The sequence below is a fragment of the Procambarus clarkii genome, chromosome 5, assembly GCF_040958095.1.
Source record: "Procambarus clarkii isolate CNS0578487 chromosome 5, FALCON_Pclarkii_2.0, whole genome shotgun sequence".
In the NCBI taxonomy this organism is placed as follows: Eukaryota; Metazoa; Arthropoda; class Malacostraca; order Decapoda; family Cambaridae; genus Procambarus; species Procambarus clarkii.
Window position 1 is genome coordinate 44,958,027 of NC_091154.1, and position 19,485 is coordinate 44,977,511.

The 19,485-nt window shown below is 46.2% G+C and overlaps 1 protein-coding gene across 8 annotated transcripts in view; it reads left to right on the top strand.

The window, feature by feature from the left end:
- Positions 1 to 19,268, top strand: part of LOC123763717 (uncharacterized) — a 413,873-nt gene extending 394,605 nt beyond the window's left edge. For all 8 annotated transcript variants that reach the window (XM_045751026.2, XM_045751043.2, XM_045751066.2 and 5 more), the window contains one exon: positions 10,615 to 19,268. The gene's annotated coding sequence lies outside the window, so the exon portion shown is untranslated. The remainder of the gene's footprint in view (positions 1 to 10,614) is intronic.
- The last annotated feature ends 217 nt before the right edge of the window (positions 19,269 to 19,485 follow it).

Genomic DNA, 19,485 nt, shown 5'->3' on the forward strand with positions numbered 1-19,485 from the left:
CTCAACCCCAAGTCCAGACTCATGGAATTCAATATTTATAAAGAAATGTAAAGTGCCAGTAGCACAGGCACTCAGTATAGTGTGGAGGAAGAGCTTGGACACGGGGGAGATACCAGATGCACTTAAAGCAGCAGACATAGCCCCTTCACACAAGGAAGGTAGCAAAGCATTGGCAAAGAATTATAGACCAGTTGCACTAACGTCCCACATAAAAGTATTTGAGAGAGTGATCAGGAGTCAGGTCACTAGTTTCATGGAGACCAATGACCTCCACAATCCAGGCCAACATGGATTTAGAGCAGGAAGATTATGATTCTCACAGCTATTTGACCATTATGACAAAATCACTGAGGCATTAGAAGAAAAACAGAATGCAGATGCGGTATATACGGATTTTGCAAAGGCATTCGATAAATGTGACCATGGAGTGATAGCACACAAAATGAGGTCAATGGGCATAACTGGTAAAGTACACAAAATGAGGTCAATGGGCATAACTGGTAAAGTAGGACGTTGGATACTCAATTTTCTGTCAAACAGAACACAGAGAGTAACAGTCAACCATATAAAATCGAGTCCGAGCGCAGTTAAAAGCTCTGTACCTCAAGGTACAGTCCTTGCACCACTGCTTTTCCTTATTCAGATATAGACTCAAATACAAAGCACAGCTTCGTATCATCCTTTGCAGATGACACAAAAATCTGCATGAAAATTACCTCTGCTGAAGATATTGAAAAATTATAAGTAGATATTAACCCCTTAACTGCATTGCCTCTAAATGTGACACCCCCGCAGTGTGCAGGAAATAAATTCTCTGGAAAAAATTATTTTTTCTTTTTAAAGTGTCAAAAACCCTTCCCTCAGTATGGGAATGTAAAAAAAAAGTCGAAATTGTACTTACTTTGGCTGCTATGGGGTCCGGAAGTTGGGGCGTGACGTCATCATTCCCCGTGCGCCCGTGCCGTAAGCTTTCGGGGGCGGTGGGGCGCGCGAGTTGCCGCGAATAATTTTTTCGTTCATTTTTTGCGCACCTTTCCAAATACATTTTCATTGTTTTTATGTGCCAGTCCAATGTATAATAAACACGTACACTATAATATCGCAGTACAACATCCGTACTGTCCGTAGACACCGTGACACTACATGAAACTTGTGTACACATATGCAGCACATATTTACTATGCATCATGCTAATTTGTGTATATATACAATCTATTTACATACTATACACTGTCACACACTATATACATTCACCATCAACACATTCAGAACATCGCGTAGCAGCTGCCGCGTATGGGCCAATAGCAGCTGCCTGTATGGGCCAATAGCAGCTGCCCCGTATGGGCCAATAGCAGCTGCCCCGTATGGGCCAATAGCAGCTGCCCCGTATGGGCCAATAGCAGCTGCCCCGTATGGGCCAATAGCAGCTGCCCCGTATGGGCCAATAGCAGCTGCCCCGTATGGGCCAATAGCAGCTGCCCCGTATGGGCCAACAGCAGCTGCCCCGTATGGGCCAACAGCAGCTGCCCCGTATGGGCCAACAGCAGCTGCCCCGTATGGGCCAACAGCAGCTGCCCCGTATGGGCCAACAGCAGCTGCCCCGTATGGGCCAACAGCAGCTGCCCCGTATGGGCCAACAGCAGCTGCCCCGTATGGGCCAACAGCAGCTGCCCCGTATGGGCCAACAGCAGCTGCCCCGTATGGGCCAACAGCAGCTGCCTCGTATGGGCCAACAGCAGCTGCCTCGTATGGGCCAACAGCAGCTGCCTCGTATGGGCCAACAGCAGCTGCCTCGTATGGGCCAATAGCAGCTGCCTCGTATGGGCCAATAGCAGCTGCCGCATATGGGCCAATAGGAGCTGCCTTGTATGGGCCAATAGTAGCATTTGGCCATAAACACATTCAGAACACCTCGAGTGAGAGCAGCCACACCCAGCCAGTCTCCCTCGCTCCAACATCTTACTCGCCAACATTGCTCCTCCCACCATATTGTTATAGTTCTTATTACACATGTTCTATATGCCTATCTACATGTTTTATTTACCAGAACTATGCAAGTAAGCCGGTATTGTGTCCAAACAGTACAGTGGCCACCATACACTACATGAAAAATCACACAGCAGACGCGCTACGATTACGTCACCCTCACTAAAATAGCTCCTCTCAACATTCTCCTGTTGCTGTTCTTACACTATATACACACACTATATATACCCATGTACATGTGTGTTGCCCATAGCGAACCACTAAGCTAGTATGGTGAGCAAAACAAGAGTGGCAGCCACACACACAATGAGGCTACCTCAATTCTCGCCCTCCCTCCCTCATCAAAATTCCTCCTTCCACAATACTATGCACAACGCTAATTATAACCACAATCCTGCTATTATCACAATCCTGGTCACTAATTCCTGTAAATGAATAATTGACCACACGTTTATTTTGAAAAGGAACCTAAGAAATCATTTGAAGATTCCTAGATGAACGAAATAATGCTGTGGTGCTGTGGCTAGTGCTGTGAACATCGTGAACAGCATTGAATCACTGATATTTGAACATTGTACCCAGTCATTATCACACTCAGGCTCTAATATAACACTATCAGAGATAAATAATACAAGTTATATATATATATTGACATTATTAGGCGATGCTGTGGTCACATGCTGAACAGCAGTGCTGTGCGCTCATGCTGCGAGCGCCAGCCTTGGTTGCTCACACACTACTGAGGCTCCCACACCCGGGAATGTAGACCACGATTTTTTTTAAAGATGGCGTCTGTTTACAAGAGCCCTGAGGAAGCTGATGTGAACCCCATGTAGCCGCGGGAGTTTTGAATGGAACGTGAAAAATACAAATACCCGGAGGCGCGTTGCGCAAACCAGACGTGAGCCTGCAGGCGCGTTGCGCAGTTTAAGGGTTAATAAAGTTTTCGATTGGGCAGCAGAAAATAACATGATGTTTAACAGTGATAAAAATTACAGGTACTCAGATACAGTAAAAATGAGAACCTTAAACATAATACAGGGTACAAAATGCAATCAAATTTGCCCATAGTAGGAATGCAACATGTAAAGGATTTGGGAATAATGATGTCTGACGACCTAAATTTTAGGGAGCATAACCAAGCAAATGTTGCGGCAGCCAGGAAAATGATAGGATGGATTACGAAAACTTTCAAATCCAGGGATCCCATCACAATGGTTGTACTCTTCAAATCACTTGTGCTGTCCCGTCTTGAGTACTGCTGAGTACTTACTTCCTCATTCAGAGCAGGAGAGATTGCTAAAATAGAGAGAGTACAGAGAACATATACGGGATACATAAACGAGATAAAGCATCTAAATTATTGGGACAGTCTCAAAGCTCTCCGAATGTACTTGCTAGAAAGATGATGGGAGAGATATCATATAATATACACGTGGAAAATACTGGAGGGCCAGGTCCCAAATCTGCACAGTAAAATAACAACATACTGGAGTGAACGATATGGAAGAAAATGCAGAATAGAACCAGTGAAGAGCAGGGGTGCATAGGCACAATTAGCGAGAACTGTATAAACATCAGAGGTCCACGGTTGTTCAACATACTCCCAGTGAGCATAAGAAATATTGCTGGAACAACAGTGGACATCTTCTAGAGGAAACTTAAGATAGTTTCCTCCAAGGAGTGCCGGACCAACCAGGCTGCGGTGGGTATGTGGGCCTGCAGGCCGCTGCAAGCAACAGCCTAGTGGACCAAACTCTCACAAGTCAAGCCTGGCCTCGGGCCGGGCTTGGGGAGTAGAAGAACTCCTAGAACCCCATCAACCTGGTATCAACCAGGTAACCAGCCACCGATTGTCCATGCAGTCTTGGGGAGTAGAAGAACTCCTAGAACCCCATCAACCTGGTATCAACCAGGTAACCAGCCACCGATTGTCCATGCAGTCCTCCCCTCCCCAGGAGGAAGGAGTCCCGGACCCCCTGCACTGGCTACTCAACAACTCCAGTTCATCAGATACTGCGATCTAGGCGATCGTCGACTTTGGCCTCAGATTTTTTGCAGTATCTCTACCCTAGTGGTGTCTTCTGTGTGTGGTGCGGTGGCCAGGAAAAATTAAGAGTACTGGGGGCTGCATGCACTTAGAGCTGCCTTCCCTAAGTGCCCTGTAAGTACTACCCTTGGGTTCTAGGGTTCCCTTCCATAGAGCCTTCGGGAACTGCTTCCGTAGGGGTCTTTGCTACTTGGCATTTACCCCACCTTTGGGGCCAGCAGGGGGTTTCTTGATCTTTGTAAGGCTTTGGAAAGGAAGTGGTATTGTTTGCTTGTAAGGGCGCAAGGTACTACACAGCTTGCCTACCTATGCCACAGCTGGTTTCTGTTCCTTTGATGTGCTTTTGTGAAGTTTTAATTTTGTTTTTGTTTTCCTTGCCAGGAGGGAGTCTGGCTGGTTTGGCTACTGGTTCATTTCTGGTATTTTGGTGGCCCTCCTCTAGATCCTGTGATTGTACACGTCACTGGGGTTCAGTTTTTAGCAGTTCCACTTTGATAGTTTTGGGATTAACCAGTTTTGGAGTACCTTGCCTGGGCTTCCATTAGCAGTCAGCCTGCAGGCCCTGGAAATCCCATAGGGGGCTCGGTGGACCGATGGATGCATCTTCCGAGTTCCGTCTTAACTTGTATGAATTTGAAGGTTGCTATGTGCCCTTGTCTCTGGGTGACAGTCATCTTTATTGCCTCCATCATGCTGCCTATTGGGTCAACGACACCTTTGACCCGGAGTCTTGCAAATTGTTTTCTCTGCTCATGCTCCAGTTACCCCACGTTCTATTGACACCGAGGTTCGGGTACAGGCGGCTTTAGTGTTGCGTGCTAGATTTAGGTTGCTGCAATGCACAAGGTTGGTTGCCCACCTGGATGCCCTGTTTTGGTTATAGGGTTCCAGACTTGGGGCGTTAGTCGCTGCGACTTTAGTTCCGTCTGCTCTTCCAAGTCCTTTCCCAGTTGGTGTTGTTTGCCCTGCTGTCACCCCCCCCCTCCCCCACTGCCACCCCCTGCTCCCAAATGTCTGAGAGTTTCAGAATCGAGGTAGGGTTTAGTTGGTTATGAGGTTCGGGTGGCTTCGGGGGCTGCCCCATTCGGGTTATGGAGCCTGCTCCTCCTGCAGAGGCTTCTGGGTCTTACCAGTGGACCCTTCTTCTCCACCTTTTCCCTAGACTCTTGCCTTTTCTTCAGAGGTAGAGGGTATGGAGGACGTTCTGCCCTGGGGCTGGGGAGGAGTTGACATGGGGGGGCCAATTTGATCACGCTTGGGTTTTGGTGCCCTCTTTGCAGGGTTTGCTGTTGCAAGGGGAGGGAGTTTTCTTACCCCCCCATCCCTGTATGAGTATGATTTGGGGTCGGTTCCTCCCCAGGTTCCCTTGGGTTCCTTGGCTCCTTCCTTTGATGTTGGCTCCTTGGCTCCTTCCTTGTTTTCCGTCTCTCAAACCTCGCCTCGGGAGATTCGGGCGGCTCTTGGTGGAGACGAGACCTCCTGCGAGACCCGGATTTTGCCTCTGTGATGGCTCCGTCCTCGTTTGAGTTCGGTTCTTCTTCCTCGTATTGGGTGCGTTTGGAGGTTCCGGGGTCTACCTGGCCGGCAGACTGCCCTTTCTTTTCGCTGGTGGCGTTGCATGAGTTTTGTTGGACCCACACGCTTGAGTGGCGGGAGGTGGTTATAGTTCTGCAGGTTTACCTAAGGGGCGAGATTGAGTACCTTAATGCACGTTTCTTCTTCCCTATGCTTTCCCAGGCTGTTGGCCTTCTTCATTTGCATGTGCAGGTTCCCATCCTTTTGGCGTCCTTGGTTGCTGAGAACTTGCGTGCTCATGAGCATTTGGCTTCGGTCTTGCACTTCTTTTCCCTTCTGGAGTTGTTCTCAGACTGGCTTGAGGAGGATGTGGAGACGTTGAGTGTTGGGCCTTCGTCTGGTGTGCTAGCCTCAGCGGCTCGGGCATCTGCCGCGCCGTTGAAGCTGTTTGCGCCGATTCTCAGGGAGGCAATGTGTGTGTTCTTTGCTTCTCGCCTTGGATGCTGTCAGGCCATGCTCACTCTTTCCTTGGAATCCAGTTGAGCCATGGCTCTTAAGTTTTCCTCGCCTTTTTGTCCGTTGCTGTTTGCAGAGGCTGCGGTCACTCGGTTTCTGCAGGCGGCGGCATCTAATTGTCATCCTACGTCGAACTTGTTGGTTCTCGGTGGGGGCCGTTCTCAGCCATCTTGGAAGGGTTGTGCCAGGTCTTGGGGTTCTTCTTGTTGGAGTGGTTCATTGGTGCCAGTTTCTGAGCCAGCAGAATCTGGTTGTCAGCCGGCTTCTCATAAGGGGCCAAGGCTCGCGCTGTTTGCTCACACCTGGTCCCACGCCTGATTCGTGGGTATTTCGGGTTGTATCCTCCATTCTGTGGAGGCATTGGGCGACTCTTCCTCCTTCAGGGGATTTGGGGCTGGCAGGACAGACTTCTGTCCCTGCGCTCCGTCTGGTCATCTTGGAGTGGGTGCGTTGCATGGGTGCACTTGGGTGTGGTCAAAACGACTCTGTCCCTCAGGTGGGTTACCCGCCTTTTTCCAGTGCCGAAACAGGATTGTGCGGATCTACGGTTCATTCTAGACTTGTCCCATTTGAACTCCTGGATTTCTTGCCTCTCCTTTCAGATGACCAATCTGTCCGGTCCGGCTTCTTGGATGGTGTGTCTGGTCCTCCAGGATGCGTATTGACACATCCTGATTCATCTAGGGTTCAGGAACTGATTAGGTTTCATGGTGGGGCAGTAGGCTAACCGCTTTCAATACCTTCCTTTTGACTTGAATCTGGTACCTCGCGTATTCACGCATCTTACCCAAGTCGTGGTGACCCATCTGCGTCTGCTAGGGGTTCGGATTCTAGCCTACCTCAGTGACTGGGTAGTGTGGGCTCCCAGCCTGTTTGCGTGTCTGCTCGCCAGGGATTCGGTTCTTTCCCAGCTCGCCAGGTTCGAGTTCCTGATGAACTGGCGAATATCCCCATCTGGTTCGGCCCTGGGATGGAACCCATTTCCTTGTCTCTCCCTCCGGTTCACCCATTTCGAGAGGGTTCCTGGGTTGGAGGTTGCTTGAGCAGTTGTGCGAGAGTCCAGCCCGTCCTCCAAACAAAGACCCAAAAGTGATTCCATGCACCCGCCAAACCCCATGTTTATGAGTGAAAAACGGTTTACACACGACTCAACTGATGGCATTCGAACAATTCTGGAACAAGTGCTTCACTGTCCAATATGGTGTGAACCACAACGCTGTAAATGCTTCACCCACGTACTACAAATACAAATAATCTCCAACAGAACCTAAACACCTAACCTAACCTATGCCAATATAATATTAATTTATATTTGAGAAAATTCCTGTTTTGAATGAACAGCATGTTAAAATTTATGAATGCATCTGTGAGGTCGACTGCTGGATGGAATTGACTTGAGTCAAAGATAGGTTGAGGAGTCTGAACTTCATCATGCTGGTTTACCTGCTGGGTCGGGTCTGGCTTCGGTGTCTGTTCTGGTTCCTTCAGGGACATCCCTTTCACCTCTCTCACGATCGCTGGGTTTGGTCTCTGGGAGCCTTGCGTCGGTTGCTGCATTGCCAGCTTCCTCTTCAGGTTTTTTGGGGTTCAGTGCCTTGGCGCCTATCCGAGCCCTCACTCGATGTGTTCACAGGAGCCTTGTCTCTCGGCTTGAGTTTTGTGACCAGTGCTCACCAGGCTGGCCAGGGGCAGTGGGCTTCGTCCTTCCGTCGGGCTCACAGCACTGTTAGTGGCAGTTTGGCTGTCGCTTCGGAGGGTTCGGGAACTCTGAGTTCCACTATTCGGCTCCATCCGGACTGCTCTTCAGTGGTTCATTTCCTGAACCGAGGGGGTTCTCTTCGGTCCTTGGCTCCTTGTGGCTAGTCACTTCGAGTGACTCGTCTGCTGGATTCTCAGGGTTTGGCTTTGTGCAGTTCATATCCAAGGGGTGTCCAACATCACAGCAGCCGGCATGTCTCGGTTCATTGCCTGTCCACAGAATGAACAGTCAACGCCAACTCCTTCAGTTGGCTCTGCCGGACGTACGGGCTCCCGAAGGTGGACCTTCTTGCATTGGCATGGTCTCGGCATCTCCCGATATATGTGGCACCCTTCCCTGACTGCGACGCCGTCATGGTGGACGCTTTTCGCCAAGACCAGTCGAGGTGGGGTTACATGTACCTCTTCCCAGTCCAGCTATTGCTTCAAGTCCTGGCTTGTTTGGAGACTTACCAGGGAAGAGTAGTCCTGTTGGCACCTTGGTGGCCAGCCCAGCCCTGGTTTCAGGAGCTGCTTGCTCGGTGTCCGAACCCAATATGTTTTCCACAGCTCCGCCTGATCCAGTACATGGTTGGTTCGGTGTATTCCTCTGCTCTTCGCATCTGGTCATTTTGACACAGGTATACCACCACTTGTATGGTGATCAGGTGGCTTCGTTGATACTGTCCCACTTGTGAGCTTCGTCTCGGCGACAGTATGAGGTTTCCCGGCATTCATTTTGCCATTTTCTCTCTCTTCGTAGGTCGTCTTCTATTTCTGATCGGGTCGCTTGTCCTTTCTCAGCCATTTCTAGACCATTATTTGATGTCGAATACTGTCGCCTCATATCGTGCGGCACAGGTGGAGCCGCTTCAGCTTGCATTTGGGGTGGATGTCACTTCTGCCCTGTTCTGTAAGCTTTCTCGTGCTTTGTTTCACTTCCGGCCTGCTCCTGCGCTGCCTTAGCCATCCTGGTCCTTGAAGAGGGGGTGCTCTCTTTCTCTCTTCTCCTCGGTTTGTGGTGGCCCCTTCTGTTCAAGATTGTTTTCCCAGGCTCTTTTTCTGTTGGCATTGGCCTCTGGGGGGTCGGATTGGGGAGCTTCATGCTCTCCTCCAGCGCAGGGGTTTCTGCTCATTCGATCCTGGTGGTGGTTTGTTCAGTTGTAGCCATCTCCTTTTCTAACAAAGAATAAGACTGCGGCTTTCCAGAGAGGCCTTTGATTCATTGGTGTTTGGTTGGTCAGGCCGGGGGTGCATCATGTGTTGTGTTCGGTTGTGGCTCTTCGCCGTTATTTACACACCTCGGCCTCGGTGGCCGGGAAGCTTCGAGTTGATCCGGTTTCCCTCGTTCTCGGGCTTGGATCTCCCAGGTTGTCTGCAAGGTTATTAAGTCTGGCCAGCCTGCAGTCTATCCTCGTGCCCATGACGTTCATAAGTTTGCTGCTTTGGCTGCCGTCTTCAGCAACATGTCTTGGGCTGACATTCGGGCACCACTCGGTATTTGGTCAACATTCCCGGTCCTGAACGTTCAAGTGTGGCTCTGGATCGCAGGTTGCAGCCAGTTATCTCGATTTCAAGTTAAGGAGCGAGTGGCAGCCGCCTCCCTTGTAAGTCCCTCTTTTACTTGTCTTTGGTTAGGTAGCTCCAGGGAGCCGGAGGGGCTCCCAACAGAAAACCATTGTTGAATGTAATGAAACGCCATTTTCTGGGTGAGCCCCGGATGCTCAGCCTCCGAACTAGAGTTGTTGAGTAGCCGGCGTGGGGGGGGGGGGATGAGAGGGCTGAGTAGATAAGCAGCAGAGCACAGGCGGTGTGTGACACGTTTGCTTGTTTCTTTAGGTTAGGGGAGTTCTGCCTTTCTGTTCAGTCTTCGGTTGCAATTTTCTCATCATGTGGGGTCTGTTTCGTTATGCCTACCTTTCTGGGTGCCAACCCCTGGTCGATGGGTGTGTGGTTTGCCCTGCTAACTACCCCCCTGCTTCCAGCTCCCAAACATCTGAGGATTTCACAGTAGAGGCAGGGTTTAGCTTGGGGTGAGGCTCGGATGGTTCCAGGGACTTACCCTTCCGATTCTGGCATGATAGTGGTTAAGCCTGTTCTTCCTTTCTGGAAGCCTTTCCCTTGGACTCTGCCTTTTCTTCAGCGGTGGTGGGTGTGGATGAGGGTTCTGCCCCGGGGTCTGTGTCAGGCATCCCCGGTCCTCAGGGGGGGGGGAAGGGGAGGGGGTGGAGTCTGCTTGGAGAACTTTGGCTCCTTTTTCCCTGTTTGGGCCCCGGTGTCTCCTGGGCAGGGGTTGTTGCCACAATCCCTGAAGAAAGTTTTTGTCCTCTCCTTCCCTTTTGCATTAGTTTTACCATATTTGCCAGCATGATTTCCACACCCCTCATGTCAGGCACATCCATCTTTTGCTTGGAAGTTTTGTCCTGTGTTGAACTCTGGTGTCGTTTAGTTGTTTTGGCAACCATTTTGCTCTACTGTTTACGTTGCCACAACTGGCCACCAGGGCACTCCGGTAGTGCTGCGCCTGCCTACAGTTGTGGTTTGTTACCAGTGTTTGCATGTGCCCTTCTTACCATTGTCAATGTCATTCACTTTTGTGTGATATATTTTGCTGGTGTGGGTTGTCTTATGGAAATTATGCAATTATTATATAAATTTTATAGTCATTTTGTATTTCATATACTGAAATACATGAAGTATACTGAAATAAACTATACTGAAATACATGTTGAAATACATGTAAATTATACCATACTTAAAACTTTCTACCTGTGCCATTTCAAATTCTAATCAAATGACTTTTTACCTAGCATGTTGCCAGACGGCCAACACCTCAGCTCAACATCTGGAAAAAAATTGTGGGTTCCACAGGTGCCATTACTGGAAGGAGGTAACTCTCAGTGATGTGAGTGATGAATTCTTAGGACGAGTCTGTGCTACAGTGAGCATGGTGATGACAGTTAAGCGGTCACCTGGCCCCAGTAGCGTATACTCGGGTGTTCTACATGCTTCACCGCACATCATGCCACTCCTCGCTGCAGGTTCCCAGAATTTACAGCACAGAAGAACAGTGGTAGCTATGGTGAACTCAGGATCAAGCCCATTTATGTGTACACCAACTTGTGTGTTCCTAGTCACACATGCCTACATTTCCTTCTGCACAATGCTCGTGCGATTCTTTTTTTTCTGTACTAAAATAAGAGTGCAGTATTGAAACATTTTTGTGATTCAAGCTTATTTTAAGTGTATCCACATGAGATGAATACACAGTACAGTAAGATCCTTATGTTATATTATCATACATCAAGAGAAAATGTATACAGTAGTAAACTTTTACAGTGTTTTATTCTACTGATGCAAATATGTTTAGGAATGGAAGACATTTGTTGTAAAGTTGCTAAAATTTAGATGCAGTTAATTATAGTTTTATGAGAATCCAATTACATTATTTTATGTATTCAGTACGTTGATGGTAATGGTGTAATAATTACCAACTCCCTCTCAAACTGTTCTGAACATTTCACCAGCCAGGACAGCAAGTAAATATTTTTGTTGTAATGCAAAATAAGAGCTCAAACTATCGGTATCCTGTCCTCAACTCATTTATTATATTTGCAAGATTTTTGCAAGATTTTCTATGTTGTGCTCATACCTCCTCATTCTGCAATTCCCATCTACCTACTGTACCTTGGGTTACCTTGGGGTGCTTCCGGGGCTTAGCGTCCCCGCCGCCCGGTTGTCGACCAGGCCTGGTTGCTGGACTGATCAACCAGGCTGTTGGACGCGGCTGCTAAATTATTTAACTTGTTTGCAAATATCTAACCACAATTTATCTCGCAAAGATATTTATTTCACATTCTATTGTGTTAGGTTTATGCCTTTAGTTTTGAGAAGATACGTGAAAAAATATTTTGATTTGTCATTACAAAAAAAAAAAATGTCACTTGTAGCTTAGCTTATCTTTCTTTGCATTAAATCTCCGGTAATTCAATGGATCTTATGTTTCCACTTTTGGATATTAGTATAACTTTTGTAATTCTCAATATTGTTAATATTCTTCACTCCTCAAGGACCTGGTCCAGATTATGTATAGGTAATAACATAGTTCAGGACCCATCATGTTATTCCTTTGTTGGTATTGATTTCTTGGTCTTGACTTGTGGGCTCTCTACTTCATCCATTATTTGAATGTGTTGCATCACAAATTTCACTTTCCTAATACTGTACTGTACTTTATTCAGAAATTTTGAATGGAATATTTTTTGTTTAAAGATTTTACATTGAAATTAATTCCTTACAAGCATGACACATTCATGGTGAAAATTCCAAAAGCATATTAAACCACCTTTTTCATAACTGATCTTTTCATAGCATTTCAAAATATGTCTGATAAGCTTATAGAACATGCAGTGCATCATGATAGAAAAAGTTGTAATCATTATTCAAACTCAAATGTCAAAAAATTTGGATTTTGCAAATGGCAAGCTGCAACTGCTTGCCTCTTATGCAATTCCCAGATTTTACAGCATAAAGGTTTACAAAAAGCTTACAGTATTATCAATGCCAAGTCTTCCTTTTTCATAAATTTTTGTTAAGTTAATTTTAGCCATCTTTACAGCATAGAAATAAATATTCTCTTATTTTACTTTAAATCTGATCATGTACATTACTGTTTTCTGGAGGGAGCCCCAGAGGCTCCCTGAAGCAATCTTACTGATCAAGTGTGGCTACTACTTGAGTGGCATCAGTCACAGAGTTCTTTTTAAGCCTTCCACGGACCATGAGCCAGAACCTGGTTTTCTCATGGAGGTAAAGGGAGCATGGCCATGAACGCTTTACATTTAAAGTATATCATCTTGGCATCGACCAGAGAAAGCACTCAGACAGGTACGAGAATAAAACCGATCACTGAAAACGGGTTGAAAATGCAGCTTACTTCCTCACAAGTGCAAAAGAACTCTCCCAAAGAGCAAACAAGCAAGCAAAATTTCATCTAACTAACCCCCAGGGGCCAGATTCACGAAAGCACTTACGCAAGCACTTACGAACGTGTACATCTTTCCTCAAACTTGGACGGCTTTGATAACATTTATTAAACAATTTACAAGCATGAAAACTTCCCATTCAACTGTTGGTATTGTTATAAACAACCTCCTGGTGCTTCGGAGCTCATTAAGTGTATAATAATTGAAAACAAAGCCTCCAAAGATTGAGAAAAGATGTACAGGTTCATAAGTGTTTGCGTAAGTGTTTTTGTGAATCTGGCCCCAGGGCAGGAGGAACCGGCCTTACCTGTCACCAACCTACAGTCCTTTGACTGATGCAGTGCCGAGTGGTCACTGTCGCTCTGGCTCCATATTCCCATTTTCTTTGGTGTTTCACCCTTGCTGCGGTGTTATGAAACGGATGTGTGCATGTTGCTAGGAATTTGGAGTTCTGGAGCAGCATGCGCCTAGGGGGTCCGTAAGTACTGCCCTTGTGTCTCAGGGTCATCTTCCCTGGAACATTCGGGAAACACTCCCCCTTTATAGGGCTTCCTCGCTTGTGGTTGTCCTCGTCATTGGGGCGAGTCGGGGGTCTTCGGGGATTTCCACTTTGCCCCATGGAAGGGGTGTGTTTGCTGGCGAGTCTCAAGCAAGCTGTGCCAACAGTAGTTACTCCAGCTGCTTGTTTGCTTGTTGTGTGATTTTGATGGTTTGCTTTTGTTTTCATATTGGCATTTTACGCTCTTGTAGCAGTGGAGTTCTGCCTAGCTCCTTATTAGGCTTAGCCTAGGTTGTGGTGGTGGGCCTCCTCTGTTGCTTCACGACTGCTACTTGTAGTCAACTTGCCTACTTTAGACAGGGTTTACCGGCTTGGCTGGCCCCCAGTGCTTGGGCTTCCGATAGGGGATCTTCACTCTATGGGCCCTGGAAAACCCGTGGGCTTGGTTGTACAATGGTACTTCTTCAGAGCTCACCCACCTTGGGCGACTTTGAGGGTTGTTTGTCGCCCCTGCCTCGGGAGACAATCATCCATCATGCCTCCATCATACTGACTGGGGGTCGGGGACACCTGCTGCTTGGGGGTCAGGGACATCTGTGACCCGGGGTCTGGTGGGACTGGTTCCCCGCTTGTGCTCCTTATTCCTCATCCCTCTTTAATGATATTTGGGATCAGGGTGCCACTGCATTGCATGATTGGTTCTCGTTATTGCAACAGGCTGGTTGCCCAGTTCGAGGTCCCGGAGCTGACCCGCTTGGGTTTTGGGGACTTGGTGTGTGGGTGTTAGTTGTTTCGACTTTGGTTCCTTCCATGCCTCCTCTTCCTTCCCAGGTGGGCGTGATTTGTACTGCTCCTCCCCCTGCTTCTGGCTCCCGAACGTCTGAGGGTTTAGCTCAGGACGAGGCTCGGGTGGCATTGGAGGCTGCCCCTTTCGATGCGGGCGCAGAGGTAGTTGAGCCCTTCTTTCCTGCCGAGGCTTCTGAGTCAATCCAACAGACTACCTTCTTTTAAGCTTTTCCCTTGGACTCGGACGTGGATGAAGGCTCTGCCCCGGGGCCTTCATTGATGATTTCTAGGGGAGTCCGCTTGGAGCTCTTGGGTTCCTTTTGACCCTGCTTGGGTTCTTGTGTCCTCTGCACAGGGGCTTCTGCAGGATAGGGGGGGGGGGAAGGGGGTTTTGTACCCTTCTTCCCTTTATGAGTGTGTTGGGTGCAGAGGGTTCGTTTCCAGGAGGCCTTTGGGTTCCTCAGATTCGTCTTTTTGGAGCTTTTCTTCCTCTTGGATTTTTCCTGCAGTGGTTCAGGAGGCTTTTAATGCTTACCTTCTGCAGGACCAGGCTTACTCTTCAGTGTTGGATCCAGCTTCTTTTCAGTTCGGCTTCTCTTCCCTTCTTGAGGGCGTCGAGTGGTTTCCGAGTTTTTCTGGCCGGTAGATTATTCCTTTTTCTCTCTTCAGGCTTGGCGTGGCTTTTGTCATAACAACACGTCAAGTGGCAGGAGGTTCCACAGTATTGCTGTTCTTGTCTCTGGAGTTTCTCATGAGTGCTTCTTCACCCCCTGAGCTTCCTTGTAATGTTAGTCTGGTGCAGCTTCATGCTCCAGTTCCCACTCTTTTGGCTACTTTGGCCGTAGATGCCTTTCAGACTCACCATAGTTTGGCCTGTGTCTTGCGTTTCTTAGTCTTCTGGAGCTGTTTTCAAATTGGCTTTCAGGGGATGTGGGAGTGCAGGGTGGGGGCCCCTTGGCTGGGGTCTTGGTCTAAACTACTACTGCGCTCTCTACCTTGATGCTATTTGTGCTGATCCTCCAGGAGGCAGTTTTCTATGTTTTCACCCCTCATCTCCCATGTTGACAGGCTGTGCTGGTTCTGTCGTTGGCTTTGTCTCATGCCTGTTCTTTCCCATTTTCTGTAGGCAGCTACTGCTCGTTACCAGCCTATGTTGGGCTTGTTGGTTCTCCGGGGGAGGGGGGGGGGGTCATTCCTGGCCCTCCCAGATTGGTTGTGCCAGGCTCAAGCCTCGTTTGGTTGGGATAGGCCTCTGGAGCCAGTTTGTCTCTCGGTGAGCTCCCAATACCTTCTTCGTCTGGTTGGCACAGTGTTCGCTTTGTACAAGGGTCGACATCTCTGGGTTCGCTTCAGCCCTGTCGCGGGTCACCCCGTTGTCAGGGCAATGGGGGGGGGGGGGGGCTAGCTCTTTTGAATATACCTGGTTCCATGACTTGTGGGTATTTTTTTGGGTCGTTCTTCCGGCCTTTGGTGGTGTTGCGCAGCCCTTCCTCCTTTAACCCTTAGACCGCACATATTGGGGGCCTGGTAGCGAAAAATATTTGAATTATGTAAAAATAACTAAAAAATGCTAAACAAATCTCCAACTTATTGGCTTCAGTGTCGTGAAACTTTCATCAAAATATTTTCAAAAATTAATTTTAGACAAATTTTTTAAAAATAAGAACGTTTTGTTGATGATGAGAACAGCTCCTAATAATTGGAACTGAAGGATTATGCAGTAATATTGAGATGCAAGCACTTGTCTGATGGTCAAAGAAGAAAAAATAGTAGTAAAAAGTGTCCACAAAGTGGATATGCAGTTGGTGCCTTTATATCATTGCTGAGTAATACATAATAACACAAATAATAATGAATAACTATGTTAATATGCTCTATTTTGTTATATATCATATAAATATAGTCCAATGTTATTATATGTTACTTTCATCAATGTCCCCCAATTTTGTTTTTAGGGGAAATTTCTATTTTTTTAAGATTTTAGTTTTTTTATCCTTTATTATCTGATTTTGTTATTTTTATAACCTTTACATCCTGGAGAGTGCATATGTTTCCATAACTATGTGAAGATAGAATGAAATTGGTCAACAAATAAATCAGTCACAACTCGCAAAACTTGGTACTTTTAATTTTTTTTGGCTGACTATTTCTCTGATTTCAAACTCTATTTTCTTTGTCTCTTTAGATCATTTGGGACCATATTAGGTTTTTTTCACCTATATAAAGTATACCCCTAAATATATCCCTAAATCATTATATTTATCCCTATATTTTTTGTGGTTATTTTTTCTTGACTTCATTTCAACACATATTGACCAAAAATTCACACACATTCGAGTACGAATACCAATGTTTATTAAAACATACAATTAAATTAACGAATTAAAATTACCTTTATTGTTGATAACTTCAACTTCAATTATCTCTGAAACTAGAGTGTCAACTTTGAATGGCTTCTAAAATTCCAGTTTTTGATCGATTCTCACTATTTTGACATATTGTATGCTCAGCTGTCTGTTCTACAATCCCTTCAGAATGGATTTTTCATAAACTTTATACATTTGGAGTTATAATTTTTTTTGGTCTAAATTTGCCGCATATTTCAAATGCCCTATTGACGATTTTTTTTACAGTAAACTGTATTGAAAACCTATATTCTAATTTGATGAAAATGAAGATCATATGCTATTCTAAGAGAATAATAACATTAAATAAACAATTGGTGATAGTTCATATTTTTTATTCTGAATTGGAAATCTTAATTTTTCAATATTCAATTTTAAAATTAATTTTGATTCTCTTGTTTTTCAAGTTACACTGTGATCATTTAGACAAAGTTGGAGCATTTACCTAGTTGATTATATAAAAAAAATTGGAAGGTGTTTGTGCAAGTTTTAAAAACTTATGTTAAATTATTTTATGTCAAATCATATATGTATGTATTGTGCAGTCTAAGGGTTAAGGGGGGTTGGGCCTCCTCCCTGTCCATCCATAGTGTCATCTCAGAGTGAATTTGTCCCTTCTTTCGGATGACCCTGTTGTCCTAGGTCTGGCTCGTTCTCGATCAGGGTGCTTGGTTGCTTCCCTAGACCTCAGGTATGTGTATTGGCACATTCCTATCCATCTGGATTCGGTTTTGTCATGAGACGACATGCTTACCACTTCCATTGTCTTCCATTCGGGTTGTTCTGGCACCTCGTGTAGTGTGGTGTTGGCGGAGCTGTTGCAGCTTGCATTCGGGGTGGATGTCACTTCCACATGTGCATTTCACCTCCAGTCTGCTCTTGCAATGCCTGAGCCTTCTTGGTCTTTGGACCAGGATCTTTCCTTTTTTCTTCATCGTGGATTATAGTGGTCCCTTCAGTTCCTGGTTGTTTTTGCTAGGTCGTTTTGTTTGTATGCTGCCGGTTCCTCCTTTTTCCAATGAAGAATGAGGAGATGGGCTTCCAAGGGGGATCCGTTAGTGGTTATGGTTGCTCGGTTAGTTAGACCAGGGGGTGTATCATGTGTTGTGTCCAGTGGTGGATTTATGCCGCTTCCGGTGGGTCACCAGTTCCGAGTCGGTGGCCACACTCTGGATTGATCAGATTTTCCTGGTTTTCAGTTCCTGGGCTCATGTGTCTCAGGTTGTCCGCAGTTCCTAAGTCCATCCAGCCTGCAGTCTACCCTCGTGCCTGTGATGTTCGGAAGTATGACGCTCTTTCGGCTGTCTTTTGATGGTTGTGGGCTAGGGGGTTTTGGGAGTTGGTCATGGTCCTGGTCTCCAGGTCTCTCGTGTCCGTCCCAAGACCTCTGCTGCTTGGTGTTACTTTCAGGTTTTTGTAGCAGCCGGCTGTATTTGTCGGGTTGCACTCTGCAGGGCTGTCGCCTCCTGGGTACTTCCCTGTTTTCCTTCTCTGTGAGTACTTAGCTGGAGCCGACAGGCCTCCCCCCAGAAAATCAGTGTCAGACTCGGAGGCTAACGAGAGCTAACTGGGTGCTGGGTGGAGCTAACGAGATGGGGGGGGGGGTTAGTTGCATGTAGTTTTGCTTATTTGCTTTCTGGGGAAGTTCTTTTTCTCTTGGAGGATGTAGGTCACATTTTCCTACCTGTTTTTAGTGGTCTGTTTTTATTCTCCTACCTTTCTGGGTGCCTTCCCTGGTCGATGCCAAGATGATTTAATTTAACGGTAAAGTGTTCATGGCCATTGCTCCCTTCATCTCCCTGAGGAGACCAAGTTCTGGCTCATGGTCCCCGGAAGGCTTATAAAGAACTCTGCGACTGATGACACTCAAGCAGTAGCCGCACTTGATCAGTAAGATAGCTTCAGGGAGTCTCTGGGGCTCCCTCTGGAAACTAGCATTTCATTCAACGCTGGCTTTTTTTCTAGAATTGGTATCAACTGATAATTTTTGTGTAGTGTATTGACAATGTTCTGGCACTCTGTTCTCAAGAGTTCATGAACTTTTTTGTTTACAGTCATGTGGGGTTATACGAGTGTCATTTGTGTCAAAGGCATAAATACTGTAGCTTCCATACATTGTTATAATGGTGCCATGTGATATTACTAAGATACAAAGCTAGGCAGGCAATATGTGGTCTTCCAAGATCACCATCATCACAGAGCAGAATATTTTCTATATGTTTATCTTGCTTGCAACTTATTATTCAAGAGGTCCCTCTCCCCTCTCTTCTGGAGTGGATGTCTCGTGAAAATTATTCACTGTAAGTGCAAAGTTAGAGAATGAAATGGGTTTTGTAGGAGAGAGAGACGCACGTTTCAGAATACACAGCAGTACTGGTATCGACTGTACAGGATTAATTTAGTTTATGTGAGCAAGCATGTAATGGAATACTGTATATGACCTACTGCCATAAATGTGGTGTCAACTACGGTTACTCTAGTACACAACGTGTTGTTGATGCATAGACTCAAGACGTCTTGTCATGATGAATACCGAACGCCAGTTCAAAAGCATTTCACACATACAGTATTTTGTTCAAAATATAAAAGTTTTAATTTAGCAAAAAAAAAGCAAAAAGGTTTTGATTTTGGTTGATGTGCCAAAAGTTATTGTTGGAACATTTGGCATTCTGATGTTGGCATCTTACAGGAGCTGACACTTTTCCCCCCATGTTTCATATTTTCTGGAATTCCCATACAGTATTATAAATGAACTGTAAAAATATAAATACAGTACCTTAAAATATTAATGTAACTGTTTTCTTGCCATATAATTACTTGATGCATCGATTATGGTTCCATGACATTTCTAAGTCACAAAGATAGTATCCACTCAATTTAACAGCCTCTTTTATATCGATCTGCCAGTGATACCGACCGGTTTGGGAGACCGGTATCTAGAGCCTCACATGCCGGTCTGGCGGTCGATATTACCGAAGGTCGGTATTGGGTTTGTTTTGACATCAA